The sequence below is a fragment of the Arachis hypogaea genome, chromosome 2 (assembly GCF_003086295.3).
Source record: "Arachis hypogaea cultivar Tifrunner chromosome 2, arahy.Tifrunner.gnm2.J5K5, whole genome shotgun sequence".
NCBI classification, from domain to species: domain Eukaryota; kingdom Viridiplantae; phylum Streptophyta; class Magnoliopsida; order Fabales; family Fabaceae; genus Arachis; species Arachis hypogaea.
The window spans coordinates 82225962-82235313 of record NC_092037.1 but is presented as its reverse complement, the minus strand read 5'-3'; the positions used below and the strand labels follow the sequence as shown (position 1 = coordinate 82235313).

At 38.1% G+C, this 9352-nt stretch overlaps 1 non-coding gene across 1 annotated transcript; it reads left to right on the top strand.

The window, feature by feature from the left end:
- The first annotated feature begins 8304 nt into the window (after nt 1–8304).
- Nucleotides 8305–8408, top strand: LOC112767530 (small nucleolar RNA R71). Its single transcript, XR_003184978.1, has one exon. It is a non-coding gene; the product is annotated as a small nucleolar RNA R71 (small nucleolar RNA).
- The last annotated feature ends 944 nt before the right edge of the window (nt 8409–9352 follow it).

Below are 9352 nucleotides of genomic sequence, written 5' to 3'. Positions count from 1 at the left end.
CTTTGAGGCTAACTTTAAATCCAACTTTGCAAAACTCAAATCCGGTTCAATTGATTCACTTGGGTTTCTCTCCAAACTTCAAGAGCAATCAACCAAGGCCTCTTTCAACCCAATTCCACCAAGAGCAAAGGCCCAATTCAAGGCTTGAAGATCAATTGAAGAAAGTGTATAAATAGGCTAGAATTCAAGTTATTCGAGGAGCTTCCTTTTTGAATTTTGAGAGAGTTTTCTTGTGGTTTTGGGAGCTTGAATGATCTTTACTTTCTGAGTTTAATTGCTTTCAATTTCAACTACACTTGTCTTGATCTTGGGTTAGAGAATTGAAGGAATTCTGTTTCAATCTCACCTTAGATCTCTCTGTTGATTTTCACTGCACTCCAATTTCCAATTCGGTTCATTACTTCTTCATCTAATCTCTTTGCAATTTACAATTTCCTTGCTATTGTTCTTGTTGGATCTAGGAAGGCATTGAGATCTAGACTTGGTTTTCTAGTCTCTTGGGTCCTGAGATCTTGATTCATTCTTTCAATTTCCTATTTCTTGCCTTACTTGTTCATTTACTTTTATGCTTGAGTCTGACTCAACCCCAATTCCCATTTACTTTCTGTTTGATGCAATTTAACTTTTCTTTGTTTAATTCCTGCAAATCCAAGTCCCAATCCCCTTTACATTTAAAGCCATTTACATTTCTTGTCATTTAAGATTCTTGCAATTTATATTACTTGCTCTTTAAGTTTCTGCCATTTACTTTCTTGCTCTTTAAGATTCAGCAATTTATTTCTTGTTCTCTTTACTTCCAATGCAATTTAAATTCTGCAAGTTACCCATCAATCAACCAAATCTTGATTCGCTTGACTAAATCAACCACTAAACTAAAATTGCTCAATCCTTCAATCCCTGTGGGATCGACCTCACTCCCGTGAGTTTTTATTACTTGATGCGACCCGGTGCACTTGCCGGTTAGATCGGTGTTGTTTTGGGAGAAATTCATTTTTTCAACCAAAATTTACCCATCAAGTTTTTGGCGCCGTTGCCGGGGATTGATTAGATTGACAATGATTAAGTGAGGTGGTAGTTTAGATCAAGCACTTTTTCTTAATTTTTGATTAACCCACTAACTGTTTGAATTTTTGCCTAAACTAACACTAACTCTGCTCTCTCAGTAGAGTACGTTGCTTTTCTGGTTCTGTGTCTGTTTCTTGTTGTTCTGTACAACAAAAGCAATTTTCTTCTGATTTTCTCTCAAAGCCGATTAACTGTTTGACATATCGTGTCAACTAATCCTCTGACTACATTCTGGCATGAGAATATCCAATTTTCATTTGGATTGTTTGTGATTGTGCAGATCATGGAGGAAAGGAATCCTACAACAAGAGGAGAAAAACTGAGGCATTATGATTTTCAGCCTCCATAATCAAAGAGCAAGATGTCAAGCTAGTGACAATAAAAGAGCGCTTGTTGGGAGGCAACCCAACCGGAGGTAACTTTCTTTTCATATCTGTTTCAATAAAAAGGTTAATTAGTTTTATCTATATTGCAAGAAGCTAAGTTTGGTGTTGCACACCAAAATAATCTAAGGGAGAATGAAGGATTCTAAGTTTGGTGTTCCACCAAAATTTCATCATACAATATATTCTCACCTTTTGCATAATGCTAGCTTCAAGCATCTAGACAAACTAATTAACTATTCTGCTGTTTTTAGTTTTATTGCTTTTGAAAAAAAAAAAAAAAAGAGAAAAAGAGTTTCACACATGGTTAATCTGATGCATGAGAATTATTGGCAAGGTACTAAGTTTGGTGTTCCCACACCAAAGTAAGTTCAAAGTCCCACAAAATAAATCATGCATGCTAACCATTTTTCAAGTGCTTGGGGAACAAGCAACTTTCAATATCACTGCAGAGTACCATACAAACTTTTGGAGATTTTTAGCATCATCAACCAAAGAGGTGAAAGATGAACATGAAAGTCAGCATTGATGATGATGAGAAGAAGGAAAGCAAGTGAACTCCAACAGGTTGTATTGTTAAGTGATTGTTTTACATCAAATATTGCGTAATTGAAAGTTGGATTGTATCCTTATTTGTCCTGCCTGTCTGCATAGTATAGTTTTCTTTATATACCCCTGCCTGCCTGCATAGCATAGTCTTTCTTTATAATTCAATAAGCAAGATGCTTGATCATTCACAACATTCTCATCTTCAAAACTTGTTTGCACTCAATTTTCAAGAATGCATCACATGAAGGTTCTTGAAACGAAGGATTGAGGAATTAAACAATTTTGAGGTAAGCAAAAGATTAGGAGAAGTGGTGGTTCTAGTTGTATGATTATGTATTGAGGTTGCATGCTTGTGAAAACTTGCATGGGAGCTCATAGGCAGGACATGAAGTTCAAAGAAGTATTGTGGAGATTCTCAAAAATCAATTGATCCGAGAAGCAAGCAAAACAAAAATAAAGTAAAGAAAATACAAAAACAAAAAGAACATGGCCCAAGGCTCTGAGCATCAATTACTAGGCAGAAAAAGAAAGAAAGAAACAAAAACTCAAAGAGTTGTTATCCTAGTAAATGCTTGTGGTTGAAGTGTGTCAAAGAAAGAGGCTTGAGCAAGTAAATCCTGAGGGGTGCTTTAACACCTAATACCTTAAAACCAACTGGTTTAGGAGTATTGATTGAAAGCTTATTTAAAAAGCCGCTTTGAGACATGATACTTAGAGTCGAGGCCAAAGCAAAGAAATTATAAGCTGCTTCAAGGTGATTACATATAAAGAGATCTCCATGATACCATTTGGATGAATATCCTAAGACCTACGACTCCCAATATGTGAGGACTAGTGAGCACTGAAGCCCTTGCATGAGCATATAATTTAGAGTTCATCCCACTGTTACTTGATCACTTCACTCACTGTACTTTACAAGTGTTCCTCAATCCATCTTAATTGAAAGAATCTCTGAGCTTAATTCATTTCTTGCTTGGGGACAAGCAAGCTTTAAGTTTGGTGTTGTGATGACAAGTCATCTTAGCCTAGTTTTACTAATCTCTTTCTTTTGTTTTTAATTGAATTATGCACTTTCTTGAGGCTTAAGCAAGCTAATTTAGGTAGATTTTCATGCTTCCTTTGATTGAACCAACCATATGTGAATTAATGCAATTTCATGAGGTTTGATGCCATAATTGGTGCATATTATGATAGAATGATCATCTCATGATTTTGAGCATAGCTTTGATGCGTTTGGTTGATTTATGATAGGTGAAGAAAGCTTGGAAAATAGTTGAAGCAAGAAAGAACGGCTAGAAGCAAAGAGGAGACAATGAAACAAGTGAAATTGAACCAGGAATAAATGAAGTTGGACTTGAAGTTAGCCCCCAAACTTTGGCACAAACTTTTGGTGAAAAAGTTAGCCTCAAAGTTAGCCCCCTAACTTGAAGGCTAACTTGAGAAGTTAAAATTTTCTCCCTGGGCACTCAAAGTTTGCGCCAACGTTAGCCCCCTAACTTGGAGGCTAACGTTGGCATGAGACTTCTCCTCCAGGGTGTGCCAACGTTTGCGCCAACGTTAGCCCCCTAACTTTTGGGCTAACGTTGGCGCCACACCAATACAAGGCAAGGCCAACGTTAGGGTCAAAGTTAGCCCCCTAACGTTGGCACCAACGTGAGATGCAGGAAAGTGGGTTTGCTGCTAAAAAAAGTTGGCCTCAAAGTTAGCCCCCTAACTTTGAGGCTAACTTTAAATCCAACTTTGCAAAACTCAAATCCGGTTCAATTGATTCACTTGGGTTTCTCTCCAAACTTCAAGAGCAATCAACCAAGGCCTCTTTCAACCCAATTCCACCAAGAGCAAAGGCCCAATTCAAGGCTTGAAGATCAATTGAAGAAAGTGTATAAATAGGCTAGAATTCAAGTTATTCGAGGAGCTTCCTTTTTGAATTTTGAGAGAGTTTTCTTGTGGTTTTGGGAGTTTGAATGATCTTTACTTTCTGAGTTTAATTGCTTTCAATTTCAACTATACTTGTCTTGATCTTGGGTTAGAGAATTGAAGGAATTCTGTTTCAATCTCACCTTAGATCTCTCTGTTGATTTTCACTGCACTCCAATTTCCAATTCGGTTCATTACTTCTTCATCTAATCTCTTTGCAATTTACAATTTCCTTGCTATTGTTCTTGTTGGATCTAGGAAGGCATTGAGATCTAGACTTGGTTTTCTAGTCTCTTGGGTCCTGAGATCTTGATTCATTCTTTCAATTTCCTATTTCTTGCCTTACTTGTTCATTTACTTTTATGCTTGAGTCTGACTCAACCCCAATTCCCATTTACTTTCTGTTTGATGCAATTTAACTTTTCTTTGTTTAATTCCTGCAAATCCAAGTCCCAATCCCCTTTACATTTAAAGCCATTTACATTTCTTGTCATTTAAGATTCTTGCAATTTATATTACTTGCTCTTTAAGTTTCTGCCATTTACTTTCTTGCTCTTTAAGATTCAGCAATTTATTTCTTGTTCTCTTTACTTCCAATGCAATTTAAATTCTGCAAGTTACCCATCAATCAACCAAATCTTGATTCGCTTGACTAAATCAACCACTAAACTAAAATTGCTCAATCCTTCAATCCCTGTGGGATCGACCTCACTCCCGTGAGTTTTTATTACTTGATGCGACCCGGTGCACTTGCCGGTTAGATCGGTGTTGTTTTGGGAGAAATTCATTTTTTCAACCAAAATTTACCCATCATTAGGCCTGGATTTAATTTCCTTGGGCCCTCCTATCCATTGATGCTCAAAGCCTTGGATCCTTTTTACCCTTGCCTTTTGGTTTTAAGGGCTATTGGCTTTTTCTATTGCTTTTTCTTTCTAAAATTTTCGCCAATTTTTTTTTCGCAAGCTTCCTTTTTCACTGCTTTTTCTTGCTTCAAGAATCAATTTTATGATTTTTCAGATCATCAATAACATTTCTCTTTGTTCATCATTCTTTCAAGAGCCAACAATTTTAACACTCATAAACAACAAGATCAAAAATATGCACTGTTCAAGCATTCATTCAGAAAACAAAAAGTATTGCCACCACATCAATATAATTAAATTAAATTCAAGGATAAATTCGAAATTCATGTACTTCTTGTTCTTTTGAATTAAAACATTTTTCATTTAAGAGAGGTGAAGGATTAATGGATTTTATTCATAGCTTTAAGGCATGGTTACATACTAATGATCATGAAGTAGAGACACAAAACATAGATAAACACACATTAAAAACCGAAAACAGAAAGAAATAAAGAACAAGGAATGAATCCACCTGAGTGAGGGTGGCGCTTTCTTGAAGATCCAATGGTGCTTTTTGAGCTCCTTTATGTCTCTTCCTTGCTTCTGTTGCATGATCCCTAGTGATTTTGGTGTTTTTACCCTTAGTTGCTTCCAATATTTGTGTGGAGGATAACTTATTCCCTGAGGTATCTCAGGGATCTCTTGATTTGCAGCCACATGTTCTACCACTGAGCTATGACGGCTTATATATTTTTTTCATCTCCCAAGACTCAGAGGTGGAAGCTTTTGTCTTCCCTTTGAGGTTTCTCTGGCCTTAGGTGCCATTAATGGTAATGGAAAAGCAAAAAGCTTAGGCTTTTTCCACACCAAACTTAAAATTTTGCTCGCCCTCGAGCAAGAAAGAAAAGAAAAGAAAAGAAGAAGAAGAGAATAGAGGAGAGAGGGGAGGAAGGGGGTTCGGCTATGTGGGAGAAGATGGGGTTTGTGTTGTGTGAAAATGAAGAAGAGTGGAAGGGTATTTATAGGGAGAGGGGAGGCTATAGGTTCGGCCAATTTGGGTGGGAATGGGTGGGAAAATGAATTTGAATTTTATGAAGGTAGGTGGGGTTTATGGGGAAGAGGAGGTTGATGTGAATAGTGAATGGGGTAATTGGGAAGAGGAATTGAGGTGATTGGTGAAGGTTTTTGGGAAGTGTGACATGGGAAAGAGTGAAAATGAGATTTGGATTAAGAGAGTGTGATTAGGATTAAAAGAGAAGGTGGAAATATGGTAGGTGGGGATCCTGTGGGGTCCACAGATCCTGAGGTGGGGATCCTGTGGGGTCCACAGATCCTGAGGTTAAAAGAAATACCATTCCTTCACCATATAGGCATGTAAATTGCCTCCATGCATCATTCTGGCGTTCAAACGCCCATTGGTGCATGTTCTGGGCGTTAAACGCCCATGTAATGCATGTTTCTGGCGTTGAACGCCAGTTTCATGCTTGTTTCTGGCGTTCAGCGCCAGATTGTCCTCTGTGTGCACATCCTGGTGTTTAACGCCAGGTTGTTGCTTGTTTTGGGCGTTCAGCGCCAGAATGGTGCTCTGTTCTGGCGTTAAACGCCGGCCAGATGCACCTTCTGGGCGTTGAACGCCAGCCCGTGCGTCCTCCAGGGTGAAAATTTTTTTTTCTTCTGTTTTTGACTCTGTTTTTAATTTTTTTGATTTTTTCGTGACTCCTCATGATCATGTACCTAATTAAGCACAAAAATAACAAAGAAACAAAATAAAATAAAATTAGATAAATAAAATTGGGTTGCCTCCCAACAAGCGCTTCTTTAATGTCAATAGCTTGACAGTGGCTCTCATGGAGCCACAAGGTGATCAGGTCAATGTTGTATAGTTGTCCACACCAAACTTAGAGTTTGGGTATGGGATCTTAACACCAAACTTAGAGTTTGGTTGTGGCCTCACAACACCAAACTTAGAGTTTGACTGTGTGGGTTCTTCTTGACTCTGAATTGAGAGAAGCTCTTCATGCTTACTCTCTTTTGTCACAGAGGGATGGCCATATGCCTTAAACACAAAGTAGTCCCCATTCAATTGAAGGACTAACTCGCCTCTGTTGACATCTATCACAGCTCCTGCTGTGGCTAGGAAAGGTCTTCCTAAGATGATGCATTCATCATCTTCCTTCCTAGTGTCTAGGATTATGAAATCAGCAGGGATGTAAAGGCCTTCAACCTTTACTAGCACGTCCTCTACTATTCCATAAGCTTGTCTCATGGACTTGTCTGCCAATTGCAATGAGAACAAGGCAGGTTGTACCTCAATGATCCCCAGCTTCTCCATTACAGAGAGTGGCATAAGATTTATCCCTGACCCCAGATCACATAGAGCTTTTTCAAAGCTCATGGTGCCAATGGTACAAGGTATTAAGAACTTGCTAGGATCTTGTTTCTTTTGAGGTAGAGTTTTCTGAATCCAAGTATCTAGTTCACTAATGAGCAAGGGAGGTTCACTTTCCCAAGTCTCATTACCAAACAGCTTGGCATTCAGCTTCATGATAGCTCCTAAATATTGAGCAACTTGCTCTCCAGTCACATCTTCATCCTCTTCAGAGGAAGAATAGTCTTCAGAGCTCATGAATGGCAGAAGGAGATTTAATGGAATCTCTATGGTCTCTAGATGAGCCTCAGATTCCTCTGGATCCTTAATAGGAAACTCCTTCTTACTTGAAGGACGTCCCAGGAGGTCTTCCTCACTAGGATTTTCATCCTCCTCCTCCCTAGTGCATTCGGCCACTTTGATCAAATCAATGGCCTTGCATTCTCCTTTTGGATTCTCTTCTGTATTGCTTGGGAGAATACTGGGAGGAGTTTCAATGACTTTCTTACTCAGCTGGCCTACTTGTGCCTCCAAATTTTTAATGGAGGATCTTGTTTCATTCATGAAACTGAAAGTGGCTTTTGACAGATCAGAAACTATATTGGCTAAATTAGAAGTGTTTTGTTCTGAATTCTCTGTCTGTTGCTGAGAAGATGATGGATATGGCTTACTATTGCTCAGCCTATTGCGTCCACCATTGTTAAAGCCTTGTTGAGGCTTTTGTTGATCCTTCCAGGAGAAATTTGGATGATTTCTCCATGATGGGTTATAGGTGTTTCCATAAGGTTCACCCATGTAATTAACCTCTGCCATGGCGGGGTTCTCAAGATCATAAGCTTCTTCAGAAGCTACCTCTCTAGTACTGTTGGATGCATGTTGCAATCCATTCAGATTTTGAGAGATCATGTTGACCTGTTGAGTCAACACTTTGTTCTGAGCCAATATGGCATTCAGAGCATCAATTTCAAGAACTCCTTTCTTCTGAGGTATCCCATTATTCACGGAATTCCTCTCAGAGGTATACATGAACTGGTTGTTTGCAACCATGTCAATGAGTTCTTGAGCCTCTTCAGGCGTTTTCTTCAGGTGAATAGATCCACCTGCAGAATGATCCAGTGACATTTTCGAAAATTCAGAGAGACCATAATAGAATATATCTAACATGGTCCATTCTGAAAACATGTCAGATGGACATCTTTTGGTCAACTGCTTGTATCTTTCCCAAGCTTCATAGAGGGATTCACCATCTTTTTGTTTGAAGGTTTGAACATCCACTCTCAGCTTGCTCAGCTTTTGAGGAGGAAAGAATTTATCTAAGAAGGCAGTGACCAGCTTATCCCAGGAGTCCAGGCTATCCTTAGGTTGTGAATCCAACCATATTCTAGCTCTGTCTCTTACAGCAAAAGGGAAAAGCATGAGTCTGTAGACTTCAGGATTAACTCCATTTGTCTTTACAGTCTCACAGATCTGCAAGAACTCAGTTAAAAACTGATAAGGATCTTCAGATGGAAGTCCATAAAACTTGCAGTTTTGTTGCATTAATGCAACTAGTTGAGGCTTAAGCTCAAAGTTATTGGCTCCAATGGCAGGAATGGAGATGCTTCTTCCATCAAACTTGGATGTTGGCTTTGTGAAGTCACCAAGCATTCTCCTTGCATTATTATTATTATTATTTTCGGCTGCCATCTCCTTCTCTTGTTCGAAAATTTCTGAAAGATTGTTTCTGGATTGTTGTAATTTAGCTTCTCTTAATTTTCTCTTCAGAGTTCTTTTAGGTTCTGGATCAACTTCAACAAGAGTTCCCTTTTCCCTGTTCCTGCTCATATGAAAGAGAAGAAAACAAGAAAAGAAAAAGGAATCCTCTATGTCACAGTATAGAGATTCCTTTATGTTAGTAGAAGAAGAAAGGGGATAGAAGAATGGAGATGGGGATTCGGATTTTTGGATGAGGAGAGGTGAAGAGAAGTGTTAGTAATTAATTAATTAAATAGAATAAGAGAAGAGAAGAAAATTTTTGAAAATAATTTTGAAAAAGAGGTTAGTAATTTTCGAAAATTAAAAATAAGATAAGTTTAAAATTAAAATTTAAAACAAAAAGAATTTTTGAAAAAGAGAGGGAGAATTTTCGAAATTTAGAGAGGGATAGGTAGTTAGTTGGTTTTGAAAAAGATAAGAAACAAACAAAAAGTTAGTTAGTTGATTTGAAAAAGATTTGAAATCGAATTTTG